This window comes from Protopterus annectens, chromosome 1.part2, assembly GCF_019279795.1.
Source record: "Protopterus annectens isolate FY-2018-M chromosome 1.part2, PAN1.0, whole genome shotgun sequence".
In the NCBI taxonomy this organism is placed as follows: Eukaryota; Metazoa; Chordata; order Ceratodontiformes; family Protopteridae; genus Protopterus; species Protopterus annectens.
This window is the reverse complement of record NC_056727.1, coordinates 663,156,962-663,171,495: the sequence shown is the minus strand read 5'-3', so window position 1 is coordinate 663,171,495 and position 14,534 is coordinate 663,156,962.

The window sequence follows — 14,534 nt, the reverse complement described above, 5'->3', positions numbered from 1 at the left end:
ATGTATTGCCATCCATTTTGGTAAGAGCGATGTTCCTGCAAATTACCACATCAATGGCAATACCCTAAGTATGCACTCAGTGGTGAGATATCTGGGCACTCAGGTTGACAGCACCCTTACCTTTGATCACCATGTTTCCACAGTGGTAAGAAGGGTATTCTATATGGCTCATCTCATAAGTAAGGGCATTGACTCAAGAAAAGGAGAAGTTATCACCTCCCTGTATTCTTCACTCATTAGGGCAAAAATTGAGCACAATATCCCTTTTGGTATGTACCTTTCAAAGCACCTTCAGCAAATGGAGAGACCACAAAGGTTTGTCATAAGGAAAATTCAAGGTCTTCAGCAGCTATCCTATGTGGATTACCTGAAATCATGGTCACTTTATTGTATTTCATACAGGTTACTCAGAGGCAATATCTGCCTTGCATATTAGGCGATCTCTGACCCTGCTTTACTGGAAATGCTGCACATCCGCAAGTCAAATGGCACATGAATTACTTACTCTAAGTACCAAAATCTGGTATATAACATTAACAGAACCTGCTATATGGACAGATTTGTCTCCTAGAAGTTACCACATCTTTGGAATAGACTCCCACTTCACGTCAAACAGAGCACTTCATTGGCCCTCCTCAAACACAGTCTGGATGATTGGATGGGTAACAATAAATTTATCCTGGGGATTCCACCTGTGTCCCTAATGGACAGGGGCAATACATGCTGATTGTGGTAACAAGGGTAAATTTGGCTAGGTTTGTAAGGTTCCTTGGGCAGTTAGCCTAATAACTTCCTATGATCCAAGCCCCTCCAATCCTGGATGACATTGAGGCCTGCTCTGAGTTGTACACAAAAGCATTGTACAACCACATTCAAAGATGCAGAGAGGAGACAGTACCTATCCAAGTCAAAGCTATGATTACTGGTAAAAATAAATCACCTTGGTGGCCCGCCAGCATAAATAGGCTATTCAACAAAAGGGAATAAAATCCTTTCTAAAGCCAAGAAGGAACAGACAAAACAGTGCAAAAGGCACTCACCAGTCCAAACAAAAATTAGACAGCTGGTCAAATCTGCCAAGACAAACTATGAGGAAAAGCTAGCCTTCCAAGTAAAAGCTAAACATAAGGCTTTTTAATTATGTGTGTAATCTCAGGGGAAACACTCAGCAATGTACCAAGTTAATAATGAGTGGCAGCACTTATACCCAGCCTGAAACTATAGCTAACCTGTTGGCTGACAAGTTCAGTCCAAACTTCTCCCCCCTCATCACCTCCTACCACCCACAAAGAAATACTCACAGCCACACCCCTACTGATCTTTATGAGGGAACAGATCTTTACTGCACTCACTAAAGCCAAAAACACAGCCTGCATGAGTTCTGACAACATTCCGTGATACTTATTAAATAGTTTGAAACAGAATGTATCAGGTCCACTAGAAACCCTCTTTAACCACAGCCTCCAGACAGTCCCAAAGGAATGGAGGACAGTCATCCCTCTGCACAAGGGGGATCCATCAAGTGACCCAGGGAACTACAGATCTGTGTTGTCCCTCCTCTAAGGCAGTAATCAAGGACCCTCAATTCTCACCACTGACACTGGTGGGAACATTCACTTAGAACAAAAATGGATACACACAGTATTTTCAGATGCAGCTGTCTGCACCAAGCACAATTTCCCATAAAAGCACACAGGGAGCACACTCTCAACCTGGGGCTATACTTCCTCTCCATGCGGCAAATAAGACTCCACCTTTTTCTCTACAGAAACCAGTGGTCTGTGTCTCTGTTCCAGGTAGCTGACACACACACTCTTTGAGATTTGATTTTCATTTTCAAGCACACACACACACACACACACACACACATCTGGGAAAGGCTGGCACAGATTTACCCATTATACCACCTCTACACAGTTATGCAACTATCTCTTGCTGTCTTCACTCTACAGTATCAAAAGCAGATGATATATTTTACTTTGTATAATTTGTATATAATGTATACTGCCTTTGTTATTCTGTCTAGAAATTTATGATAAGATTGTATGTCTGTTTTTAAGTTGTTATCTCTCTATGTATGTAGAAAATGTGATTGTATTTAAATTTCTTTTGTATTTGGAGCTTTTCTCCCTGGACCTCCACTGAAAATGGGCACTTTTTAGCCCAGTGGACCATTCCGGTAAATAAATGCAAATAAATAAATAAATAAATACTTTAAAGCTCTTACAAGGATACTCAATTAATTTTAATAAAATTAATACTTATATAAATGGTAATGTTTCCAAGTGGCAAGGCTTTCAGGAGCATGAAGCGACAGTGTCATCAAACAAATGCAATTACTCTCCAAGGTTAAAGTATTTTCTAAAAGACTAAATAATAATAAATAAACAGAAGACATGAAAATACTGAATATCTATTTACAATAAACACCAGAATTTCAATTCACAGGAAATATAAAACATAACACAGATGGAAAGACTCAGACAGATACAGAAAAGACAATATTTAACTAGTCTCACTATTTTCTTAACTGACTAAAGAATTATTGTTTCCTACTTACTATCTAGAGCAAGGCAAGATGAAGTGGATGAGAGTCTTTGTTGTCAGTTCCAATAACAGAGTGCTGAGTGTCACTATCACCTCTCTCACTGATATCTAAAATAATTTCAGTGTGGGGTATAGAATAACATCACACTCGGTCACCTGATTCTGTGGTTCCCATACTACCCCCCGTGACTAAAAGCTGAATCATGATCTATCACAGATGTGTCATGATACACACCTAGGGCTTTGTTAAGATATCTAGGGACAGTAAAACAATTCCAACCCTTTCATCCCTCCTGTAGAAACTAACCGGCCATTCTCTGGCACCCCATGGTAGCAATTAGTGCACCAATAAGGACGATAAGACCCCAGGCCTTTCACAGGCATTGTCTTTCTGGCTGCATTCAGGTCTATGAGGTAAAGTCTTTATGGTCTAAACCAAATCATTTAATTTCTGGCTATTTTTCTTAAGGTAAGCTGAGCTAAGCTTAACCCCTTCCCTTCCAGCATCCTCTGTTAACATATATACATTTCCTCAGTTACAACAGTACAGTCTGATATAAATGTATATTTGTTTTCTGTCCAGTAGGACCCACTGTTGATGCATTTTTTAACACAAGCATCTGTACAAATCAGTTTGGTATACAAATTACATAAAATTGTTTACAAAATGTCACAAGACCCATAAGCTTGACCAGTCTTATCTGCAAGTCCATGGAGAGAATTATCATGGACCTGATCAATAGCAACATAAGAACCCTCCAAAATCTAGATCAGACCCAAGTTGGCTTTGTCAAAGGGAGGTGTTGCTTACAAAATCTGGTGGACTTCATATAGATAGTCACTAGGACTGTAGATGAGGGTAAAATGGGACACACTGCTTATCTAGACCTGGCCAATGCATTTGACGCAATCCCCCACAGAGGGATCATAGATAAACTTATTGAGTTAGGCATAGGTTCATAGGTGTGTACTAGGCTAATGGCCCTGGAGCCTTTACAAGCTTAGCCCATAGAAGTGCCCTGGCATCATGCTGCACCACATTAGTTCCCAGTGCCTCTATCAAGTAAAGCCACTGGAGTGATCCCTGGGTGAACTTTCTATCATCCATCCACTCATCAATATTTCTCTTGAAGAGGCACAGTGAGGCACTCTGCTTGACATGTATGGGAAGTCTATTCCAGAGCATGGGCAGTCTCTGGGTGAGGAACCTGTCCCTCCAGCATGTTCTGTTGATTGTGGTAATGAGGTTGAGGTCTCTAGAGTGTGTGGTGTGGAGGAATTGGGATTTCTTTAGATGTAGCATTTCTAACAGATCTGGGTCAGACATGCTTTGTAAGTCAAGCAAAGATCTCCTCTAAGTAGGCAATATGAGACAGAGAATAGCTGGAGTCTTTTGAGTCTGTCCATGTAGGATATGTGTTTAATGCTTAGTATCCTCTTTGTGAGGTACGTCTGTGGCCTCTCCAGCTGTTGTAGGTGTCTAGTGAGGTACATGCCAAATGGGGCATTATACTCAATGATTGGTCTAATGAGGGAAGAATAGAAAGAGATGATGACCTCTTTCTTTCTGGATGCAAAACCCTTGGTAATGATATGTGCCACATAGAAGGACTTTCTGACCACAGTGGCAATGTGGTGGTCGAAGGAGAGGTTGCTGTCAACCTGTGTCCCCAGCTCTCTTATAAAGCCTTTAGTGTTCAGTGTGCTCTCATCGATGTGGTAATTAGTGGGAACTAAGTTTTTACCAAAGGGAATGATGACACATTTTTTGGCATTAAGCTTTTTTTGGCATTAAGCTTAAGGTCATGGTTTCGACACTAGTCATTGGTCACAATGAGGCCTTTCTATAGGATGTCTGCATTACTTGGGGAGTTAATAATGTCTCCCAGCTTGCAGTCATCTGTGGATGTGGTCATCCAGAGTCCCTTTGTTTTGGCCTGGACTTCTGAGAAGTAGATGCCGAGCAAGAGAGGACCCAGGACTGATCCCTGTGGGACTCCACTTCGTGTCTGGTCTGCACTCTGACTTGGAGTCCACTACTTTCACACTGTGTGTTCTATCTGTGAGCCAATTTGTAGCCCACCTAGTGATATAGGGGTTGATGCCTAGTTTGGTGAGTTTATCAATTATTCCCGAGTGAGGAATGGTATCAAAGGCCTTGGCCAGATCGAGGTAGGATGTATGCACTGTCTTACCTTCATCCACAGCCCTGGTGACTGACTCAAAGAAGTCAACCAGGTTGAGCAGGCATGATCTCCCTTTTGCAAAGCCAAACTGCGTGGGGTCTAGAGTTTGGAGATTTCCTATATCTTTGTTAATGAAGTCCATGATGATGCGGTCCATAGCTTTACATATCTGACTCATTAGGTTAATGGGCAATAATTCCCAGGGTCTGCAGTTGCTCCCCCTTTATGGAGAGGGATGACTGTAGCAGTGTGCCATTCGGTAGGGACAAAGCCTGAGGTGAGACTGTGACTAAACAGGGCACACAGATGTGGTGCCAGTTCACCTTGTAGTTCATGTAGAACACAGCCAGGGATATTATCGTGTCCCATGGAAGGTGTATTCTTGGCCTTGGACAATGCAGCTTTAACCTGTGCTGCAGTAATGCTGGGTGCCTGGCATTCATCAGGTATTGTGATTGGTCTTTGGGGGGGTAAAGTTGGCACTGAATCTGTCAGCCAGTATGTTGGCAATATCTGTTGGCTCAGTATAGGAGGTACCATTGTGCAGTAACTCAAAGCAAATCTGGGTATTGCCGTGGAGGTTCTTGATATAACTAAAGAAGGCTTTGTGGTTGTTTTTAGTGTCTGCTGCAATTCTCTCTTCATAGCTGGCTTTAGAGGATTTGATGAGGGATCTCAACTTTTTCTTGAGGCGAATAAGGGAATTTTTCCAGTCTTGGGACTTCACCTTTTTCTGCAACCGTTTCTCCTTTCTGTTGTTGAGTTTATTAATGGCAGGAGACCACCAGATTGGCTTCCTTTTTTTGGAGGAGACCGTCTTGGTTCTGTTCGGCATTGCTAGTTCCATGCATTTATGTACATGTTCGTACAGTGCATTGATGTATGATTTGGCAGTCATGCAGCTTTTTTCCATTGGCATGGGTGCCGTGAAGATAGCCAGCTCTGTTTTTAGGAGCCCAAAGTCAGCTTTGGAGAAGTTTTTCAAGGTGGTTACCTTTGCGAGGGTGTAGGTGAGATGTGGATTTCCATGGTGAATACTTTATGGTCGGATCTGACCATGGAGGGATTGACTACTAGTGTAGAGCAATGGTCGCTCATGTTAGCAATAACCGGGTCAAGGATATTGCTTCCTCTAGTGGGGGTCAGAATGAGTTGCTCCAGGGCATTGGAATTGATGAATTCCAGGAAGCGTTGCACCAGTGTATTGGAGCTTGAGTAGTTCTCCCAGTTGATGGAGGAGTAGCCAAAGTCTCCTAGTATGAGAGTGCTGTGTCACATCTTGAAAGATTTGAGGGTGCTTAGGAATGTGGAGTGAGAGTCTAGGGACATGGCTGGGGACCTATAGCAGGCTATGACCTGGATCGCCATCTTACCCAATATTAGTTGTACCTGAAGTATTTCAAATGCGTTATGCTGGGCTACTAGTCTGGAGGTGTGGATATCCTTTGGAGACACCACTGCCTTTGGAGCTACGATCCATGTTTCAGGGCAGAAAGGTGTAGAATGAGTTATAGCCCGGTAGCGCAGGGGTGCTTTCTGATGCTTTAAACCAGGTCTCCATTACAGCAGAAATGCCAGTGTTCTCCATTTTGAGGAGTGCTTTGAGCGAGTGCATCGTGAGATTTAGACTTCTAGCACTGAGCAGCATGACCCTTAGACTGTATTTATTAATAGCTGTTATGGTGGTAATTTAGTCTTTGGAACACTACCTAAGAAAGGCACTATAAGGGTGGCAAGAGCCTTAGTGTAAACCAAAAAATAGCCAGCACTAACAGAACACCATTTATTTAAATTATAAGGTGTGAATACAGAATCATACCGGTTTCGGAAAATAGCCTTCTTCAGTGATACTAAAACATTCTGTTCACTGACTATATATAGTCAGAAAGCTAATTAGCTAACAAATTAGCTAACACATTGATGAGTGTTCCTTTAAAGTGACACGGTATAAATTTAAATTAAACTGATATATATATATATATATATATATATATATATATATATATATATATATCCACATTTTTGTCCATCTATTAAATTATTTATAGAGACCAGTTAACCAATGTATAAAGCCACATATTATTATTGTACATTTTATACAAAAAACTTACAAATGATCATTTAAACCTGGGTAAAATAATCCACCAAGTCTAATAATCCATGCTTTTTCTTTATGATTCAATAAATCATGACAACCAGATTTATCACTATAAACCCCCTTAACAACATCAATGATCTGAAATTGAAATTTAGCATTAGCACGAGTCAACGTATGTTTGTATAAAGCACTAGTACAGTATTTGTTTCTGACATTACTTAGATGCTCAGATATTCTAATTCTAAAAGGCCTAGATGTTTGGCCTACATAAAAAGCCAAACAAGAACATGTCACCAAATATATTACCCAACTAGTTCCACAGGTACCAAAACATCTAATGTCAAAAATTTTTGTGACATTTTTACTGGAAAATTCCTTGGATTTCTTAATATGAACACAAAAAGAACAGTGGCCACAAGGGAAACAACCCCTCAATTCATCTCCTAACAATGTACGCTGTACCACGTCAGCATTGGAACTTATACCTCTCTTGTACCAATTGAAGTAAGAGCCCAATGTAAGGCCTCTCCTATAGGAAAATAAACATTCTTGGGGCAGAATATTAGCCAACCTTGAGTTGGTCATTAGAATATTCCAATTGTTGTTAATCACCCTTTTGATAACATTAATATTTCTGCCAAATGTAATAAATCTAATAGGTATCAATTTGGAGGTATTTTTCTCCTTATATTTCAATAAATCATCACGGTTAAACTGCTGTGCCCACTTAAAAGCTGATACTACACCCCCATATTTATATCCCCTAACTAAGAATCTTTTCCTAATATCCTGTTGATAGAATTCATAATCATCCTGATTTGAACAAATTCTTTTAACTCTTAAAAATTGTGACTTGGGGATATTTTTAAAAATATGTTGGGGGTGTAAACTGCTGGCATCCAGTAACATATTATATTGTGGGTATTTATTTTAAATTTTTGAATCTAAAGTGTGGTCCTTGTTCCTGTTCACACATACATCCAAGTATTGAATTTGTTGATATGGTACATTTAGAGTAAATTCAATCCCCCAAACATTGTAATTAAGATATTTTACAAATTCTGACAGATATTCTAAATCACATCTCCAAATAAACCAACAGTCATCTAGGTACCTTCACCATATATCCAGCTCCTCTATATATATATTATGGGATCTATCATAAATTAGACATTCTTCTAAATATCTCATAAAGAGGTCAGCATAAATAGGGGCGAATGAAGCCCCCATGGCTGTACCTTGAACCTGTAAATAACAATGTTGATGAAAATAAAACATATTTTTAGTTAATACATGCTCAACCATACAAATAATTAAAGTGTTTAAACCCGGTGGATAAATATTACTTCTTTTCAACCAATATTCTACTGCTTGCAACCCAGCCCAATGTGGGATATTGGTATATAATGACTTAACGTCAAGCATTCACATCAACCAACTGGGCACAAGTTGGGAGTCCGTAATAATTTATAAAAACTCTGTAGTGTCATTTAATCTAGATCTAACTAGTGTCAGTAGTGGCTTGAGATGTAAAGTCAAAAATTCTGAAAGTGGATCTGTTAGTGATCCATGACCTGAAACTATGGGTCTACCTGGAGGTTTTAATAGATCCTTGTGAATTTTTGGCAGTAAATAAAACATTTGTTTATTTGGATTCACTACTGTTAGTTGCATTTTGGTATTGTTGTCAATAATACCTACTTTTACTGCTTCTTCCAAAAATTCATCAATTTGTTTTTTGAACATATCAGTGGGATCCAACATGTAATGTTGTTTATTATTAAGTTGGGTATAAGCCTCAACCATATATTGTTCTGCATCCATTATAACCACCACACCACCTTTATCTGCTGAAGTAATGACAATGTTTGGGTCAGTTCTTAAGCTCTCAATGGCCTGAATTTCTGAATCAGATAAATTTCTGTTTAACATAGAAATCGCTTCCTGTTTAAAATGTAAATCTTTAATCACCTTTTCCTGAAAAATAGCCACATATTTTTCCATCGGTGGCTGAAAGGTAGATTTATGAAATCGAAAACCAGTGTATCTTTGTGAGTTATTTATGTCCCCAAAATACAATTTTAAATTAAGTAATCTACAAAATGTCAAAACATCCTGTATTAGATTGTATTCGTTGACAAAAAAGCCCGGAACAAAAGATAGCCCTTTGTTTAATATTTTTAATTGTGTTTCATTTAAAGACACAGATGAGATATTATGAACATTTGCATAAACATCTATTTCTGAGTTAGAACATCCATTAACATTTCCAAGTTCTTTACTGTATCTATGTTTGTATTTTCTACCCCCCCCCGTGTCTCTTAACCCTAAAGGGCAGTCCATATTTTTGGTTCTCTTATGTATTGGGGACTCCTGACTAAAAATGGGTTCATGTTCAGTAGTTGAAGATTCTTCACCTGAGGTACTGCTAAGATCTGTTTTTGATCTTTTTAATATAGATCTGGGTCTCTTTTTCCTAAATTTGGTTAATGGAAACTCCCCATCTCTAAACCTAACAGATTTTCTAATGCCAAAAGGCTTACCATCTGCATAATCTGTGACATCTCTTTGAAATGTCTGTATATTTTTGTCTTTTAAATTTTGTTCTAGCACCAGTAAATCCTTAGAAATTTGGCTAAACAAGATTTATATACAGTCTGACCCTCAAAGGGTTTGATATTGTCACATAAAGTATTTGCCTCCACAATATTTGCATCAATACTTCTCTCATAAAAAGAGATGAGAGTATCCACAAATAGCATAGTTGCTGTGTGTTGAACTTTGACCCATTCATCATTAAGTTTTTCATCCGGGCCACTCAGAAATGGTTGAAGTTTTATTGTAAGTCCCCTGGGTGTGATGTTCCTAACTTTATAGGCTTTGAATAACTTGAGATTCCATACATTACTTCTAAGTTGCCTCATACGTTTGGTTATTTAAAAAAATAACTCTCTACAATGATCCCCAGGGTCTCTTACCCTGTTATTATCAGAAGAAACATTTTCCCTATGGATATCAAATATTTGAACATCATCCTTGTCCTGGGATAAACCCTTCAAAATTGTTGTCAAATCCATTCTCTTGCTATATAATGTGTATAATGTTTTGATCAAAATTGGCCAGTCTGCATCAAAACCAAAACTGTCACTATATAAAAATTAACTCCATATAAATAGGTAAATATACTCAAATAGACATCCAGTGGTTGGGAGAACTAACACTCTGACTTCCTTTTATTCATAAACCATAAAAATTAGGCCCATCCATTAATACATTGAAGTTGTTCAATAGATGCAATAAACGTCCAACGTCGCAACCATGAAATCAACCATATGTGAACATATATCTTCCAATGTATATTATAAAATCTAAATCAGCATCATAATTTAGATAACTGACTATAAACGTCACCGCGTCGTCAGATATCATATATAAAATTGAATATGATTATCTTTTGGCCCAAAATCAATCTAAATATATAGTTCTTTCAACCACAGATGATATAATTATCAATTTCCTATATGGAAATATAAAAAGAAATATATATATAAATGACAGTTAGGCCATGATGCTATACAGACTTAAATATCAAAACCAAATACACACAAGTATTAAGTATTTCTTAAAAGAATTCCAAAATTTTAATTATCTTTTTATAATCAAAAATCCAGAATTCTGGATCTTATAGTAACAGTAAAGGGCCCTTCAAAGGACAAAAATGTATCCCTTTACCCCAAACACTCATCCAAAAATCTGGATGATTAATAATATCGACCAAAACCTAACCTGATATTCATATGTCATACATAATTTACTAGATTTCAACTTATGTGTTAAAAGTCATTTCAAAGAGGTTATAGCGTTCAATCATTAATAGCAAATGTCTTGTTGACATGAGTATTATACAAAAAAATATACAAAATTGTATTATAGTTTACCCATAAAGTCACAAACCATAATTTTCATACACAAAGCAAAAATGTTCATTTATATAACATAATAAGCAATAATCCTAAATATTAACTCTTTTTAAACAAACTGAGAATATTCACTAGAAAATGTTAGTTGAATATAAACCTGACTGTCATGTTGATTTATCAAACAAATTAGTCTCACCCAACAGTAAAACAATTCACATTATAAATCCAAACATAAGTCCATATATTTCAGTGTCCTTAATAGAAAATAAGGCAGACAGTACCATCAAAAATATTGCATCTAAAATAGATGCAACAACCCAAAAAATATGTCCTGAAAAGTTAGTATGTCCAAAGAAATTGGTAACGAACTGTTCCAAAAAACATATTTTTCGAAATCTTCTATAGAGATAGTATGTTCCACATCAAACAATGGCAACTGCTTTAAATGTTCCACGTCTTTCTAAAAGAAACAGTCCATTCAAAAACAAAGAGGGATGAAAATCCTATTATGATGTTAAATCAGAGTCGCCGCTAAAAAACCTAACAGCTCGTTAACATATTCCGTTTAGAAAGCATATTAGTTCACTCTGCAACACAACAGTTCACATAAATCCATATATCATTCTCAGCGCCCTCAATGGAAACCGTGAAACAAAAACAATGTCCCAAATATCTCATTTAAAACAAATGCCACCGCCAAAAGTATATGTCCGAAAAAGCAATTGGTAGTAAACTGTTATAATATAGAAATCTTACTGCTGGTGAGTTCCAAAAACACAGTTGTCTCCACAAAAACTTTTATAAAAATAATGAGTACCGCATTACACAATGGCGACTTGTTTAACATATTATTCACTTTTACACAGAAAAATAATCCATTTCAGAAGTTTGGAATAAATCCCATATTCGTAATAATCCAAAACCAAAGTTATTGGATAGATGGGCAAACGAACAAACGAACACGTCTCACCAACTGAAACTTCACACGCTTAAACTGAAACACGACTCCATGTATTGTCTCAGGAGTCCCCAGCAAGATACAGGAACAGGAAACACCACAAATAACCTTGCACGCAGGACTGGTGCAAAGGCCAAAGAAAATCACAATGTAAACCAAAAAATAGCCAGCACTAATAGAACACCATTAATATGGGGATGTAGTATCAGCTTTTAAGTGGGCACAACAGTTTAACCGTGATGATTTATTGAAATGTAAGGAGAAAAATACCTCCAAATTGATACCTATTAGATTTATTACAACATTTGGCAGAAATATTAATGTTATCAAAAGGGTGATTAACAACAATTGGAATATTCTAATGACAAACTCAAGGTTGGCTAATATTCCGCCCCAAGAATGTTTATTTTCCTATAGGAGAGGCCGTGCATTGGGCTCTTACTTCAATTGGTACAAGAGAGGTATAAGTTCCAATGCTGAAGTGGTACAGCGTACATTGTCAGGAGTTGAATTGAGGGGTTGTTTCCCCTGTGGCCACTGTTCTTTTTGTGTTCATATTAAGAAATCCAAGGAATTTTCCAGTAAAAATGTCACAAAAATTTTTGACATTAGATGTTTTGGTACCTGTGGAACTAGTTGGATAATATATTTGGTGACATGTTCTTGTTTGGTTTTTTATGTAGGCCAAACATCTAGGCCTTTTAGAATTAGAATATCTGAATATCTAAGTAATGTCAGAAACAAATACTGTACTAGTGCTTTATACAAACATACGTTGACTCATGCTAATGCTAAATTTCAATTTCAGATCATTGATGTTTTTAAGGGGGTTTATAGTGATAAATCTGGTTGTCATGATTTATTGAATCATAAAGAAAAAGCATGGATTATTAGACTTGGTGGATTATTTTACCCAGGTTTAAATGATAATTTGTAAGTTTTTTGTATAAAATGTACAATAATAATATGTGGCTTTATACATTGGTTAACTGGTCTCTATAAATAATTTAATAGAAGGACAAAAATGTGGATATATATATATATATATATATATATATATATATATATATATATATATATATACATATCAGTTTAATTTAAATTTATACCATGTCACTTTAAAGGAACACTCATCAATGTGTTAGCTAATTTGTTAGCTAATTAGCTTTCTGACTATATATAGTCAGTGAACAGAATGTTTTAGTATCACTGAAGAAGGCTTTTTGCCGAAACCGGTATGATTCTGTATTCACACCTTATAATTTAAATAAATGGTGCTCTATTAGTGCTGGCTATTTTTTAGTTTACATTGTGATTTTCTTTGACTGTTGCACCAGTCCTGCGTGCGAGGTTATTTGTGGTGTTTCCTGGCAAGAGCCTTAGCCAGTACCCAGAAACCCAGGGGTGACAGATGCAGGCCATCTCTGGCAAAGCATCACAGTTTGTCAATCATGTCATCCCAAGCAGACAGATGCTGGATCCCCTTAGAATGACATGAGAAACTTAGTCAATTGTTGAAGTCAGTCATTTTTGTTTGTACTGCGGTATCATTCTGAGTGACGGTAGGATACTGCTCAGGGGTAGGGTCATACCTGCCTGGGCCACATAATCCAAAAACTCCACCATGTCTCTTTTCATGTAGTCCAGGGAGGTGCATCTCAGGTCTATAAGGAGGATTCTGAGGTGTGTTCCAATAAACTTTGTCTGTGTAGATACAGCTGAGTCGTGGCTTGTTGAGATTGCTCTATTTTTCTTCTTTTCGGTGGACTTTTTAGAGCAATTCTGTTCCCGTTTGTTTTGGTCTTTGGAGTATTTGTTTGTGGGAATGGAAGAGGCTTCAACGTCATTGCAAGGTAATCCAGAGAGAGGCGGAGATATGGCTAAGATTGACAGAATGATTAAACAACTATCGCAATTGATTGAATTGTTGGCGCCCACTTGTCAATCACTACTTTTGGCATTGTCATGCCCACCGGGGAACCAGGAAATGCTAACTAGAAGTGAAAATGTCATGAACAAAGTTAGTTTGGCAACAGAATTCGGTGATGGCAATGGACATAAACAAACTAAGGACACAGGAGCTTCTTGTGATGGTTTTCCTTCTGTTTTTAGGAGCAACCAGATGAATGATGTGCAAGATGATGCACTACTCAATAATGACGATACAAACACGGCCAATGGACAGAACCATTATGGACAAAGGTATAAAACTGACTTTAAGACTTTAATGCAGTTAAAATACTGCTATAATGAAAAGAAAAAAACATCCTCAGTTTCTGAAGTGGACAGAAATTTAACGTATGAGCATAATGTTAAATTGTTGGATGAATTACTATTTAAATATAAAAATATGGACATTAAAAATGCATACCTAAAGGAATGTCTTAGATTAAAAATTGTACCAAAAGGTTTAAGAGTGTACAAGTACCCCAATAAAGTGAAAGGGGGTACGGATTTTCATAAGGACTTATTATAAATTTTTGACAATTGTGGTTTTGAAATAATTAAAGCTATAATGAGAGAAAATGAAAGAGACATGGAAGGTTTATATGGTAGGATTGATGAAATCAACCACAAAATTACAAATGACCTTATGTTCTCTATTGAGGATGGGAAAAGAAAATACTATGATACACTAAACAAAATTGAAGGTAAAATAAGAAACGGTTATGAAAGGAAAAGTAGGAAAACTGAGAGAGATGTTAAAGAGTACAAAGATAAAGTGAACTATCCGAAACATAGGGAGTTCTTTAGAAAAAGGAACAATAATGTATACGAGGAAGAATGGAGACAGGAACCTTTTTTATGCAGGAAGCAGGTGAGCA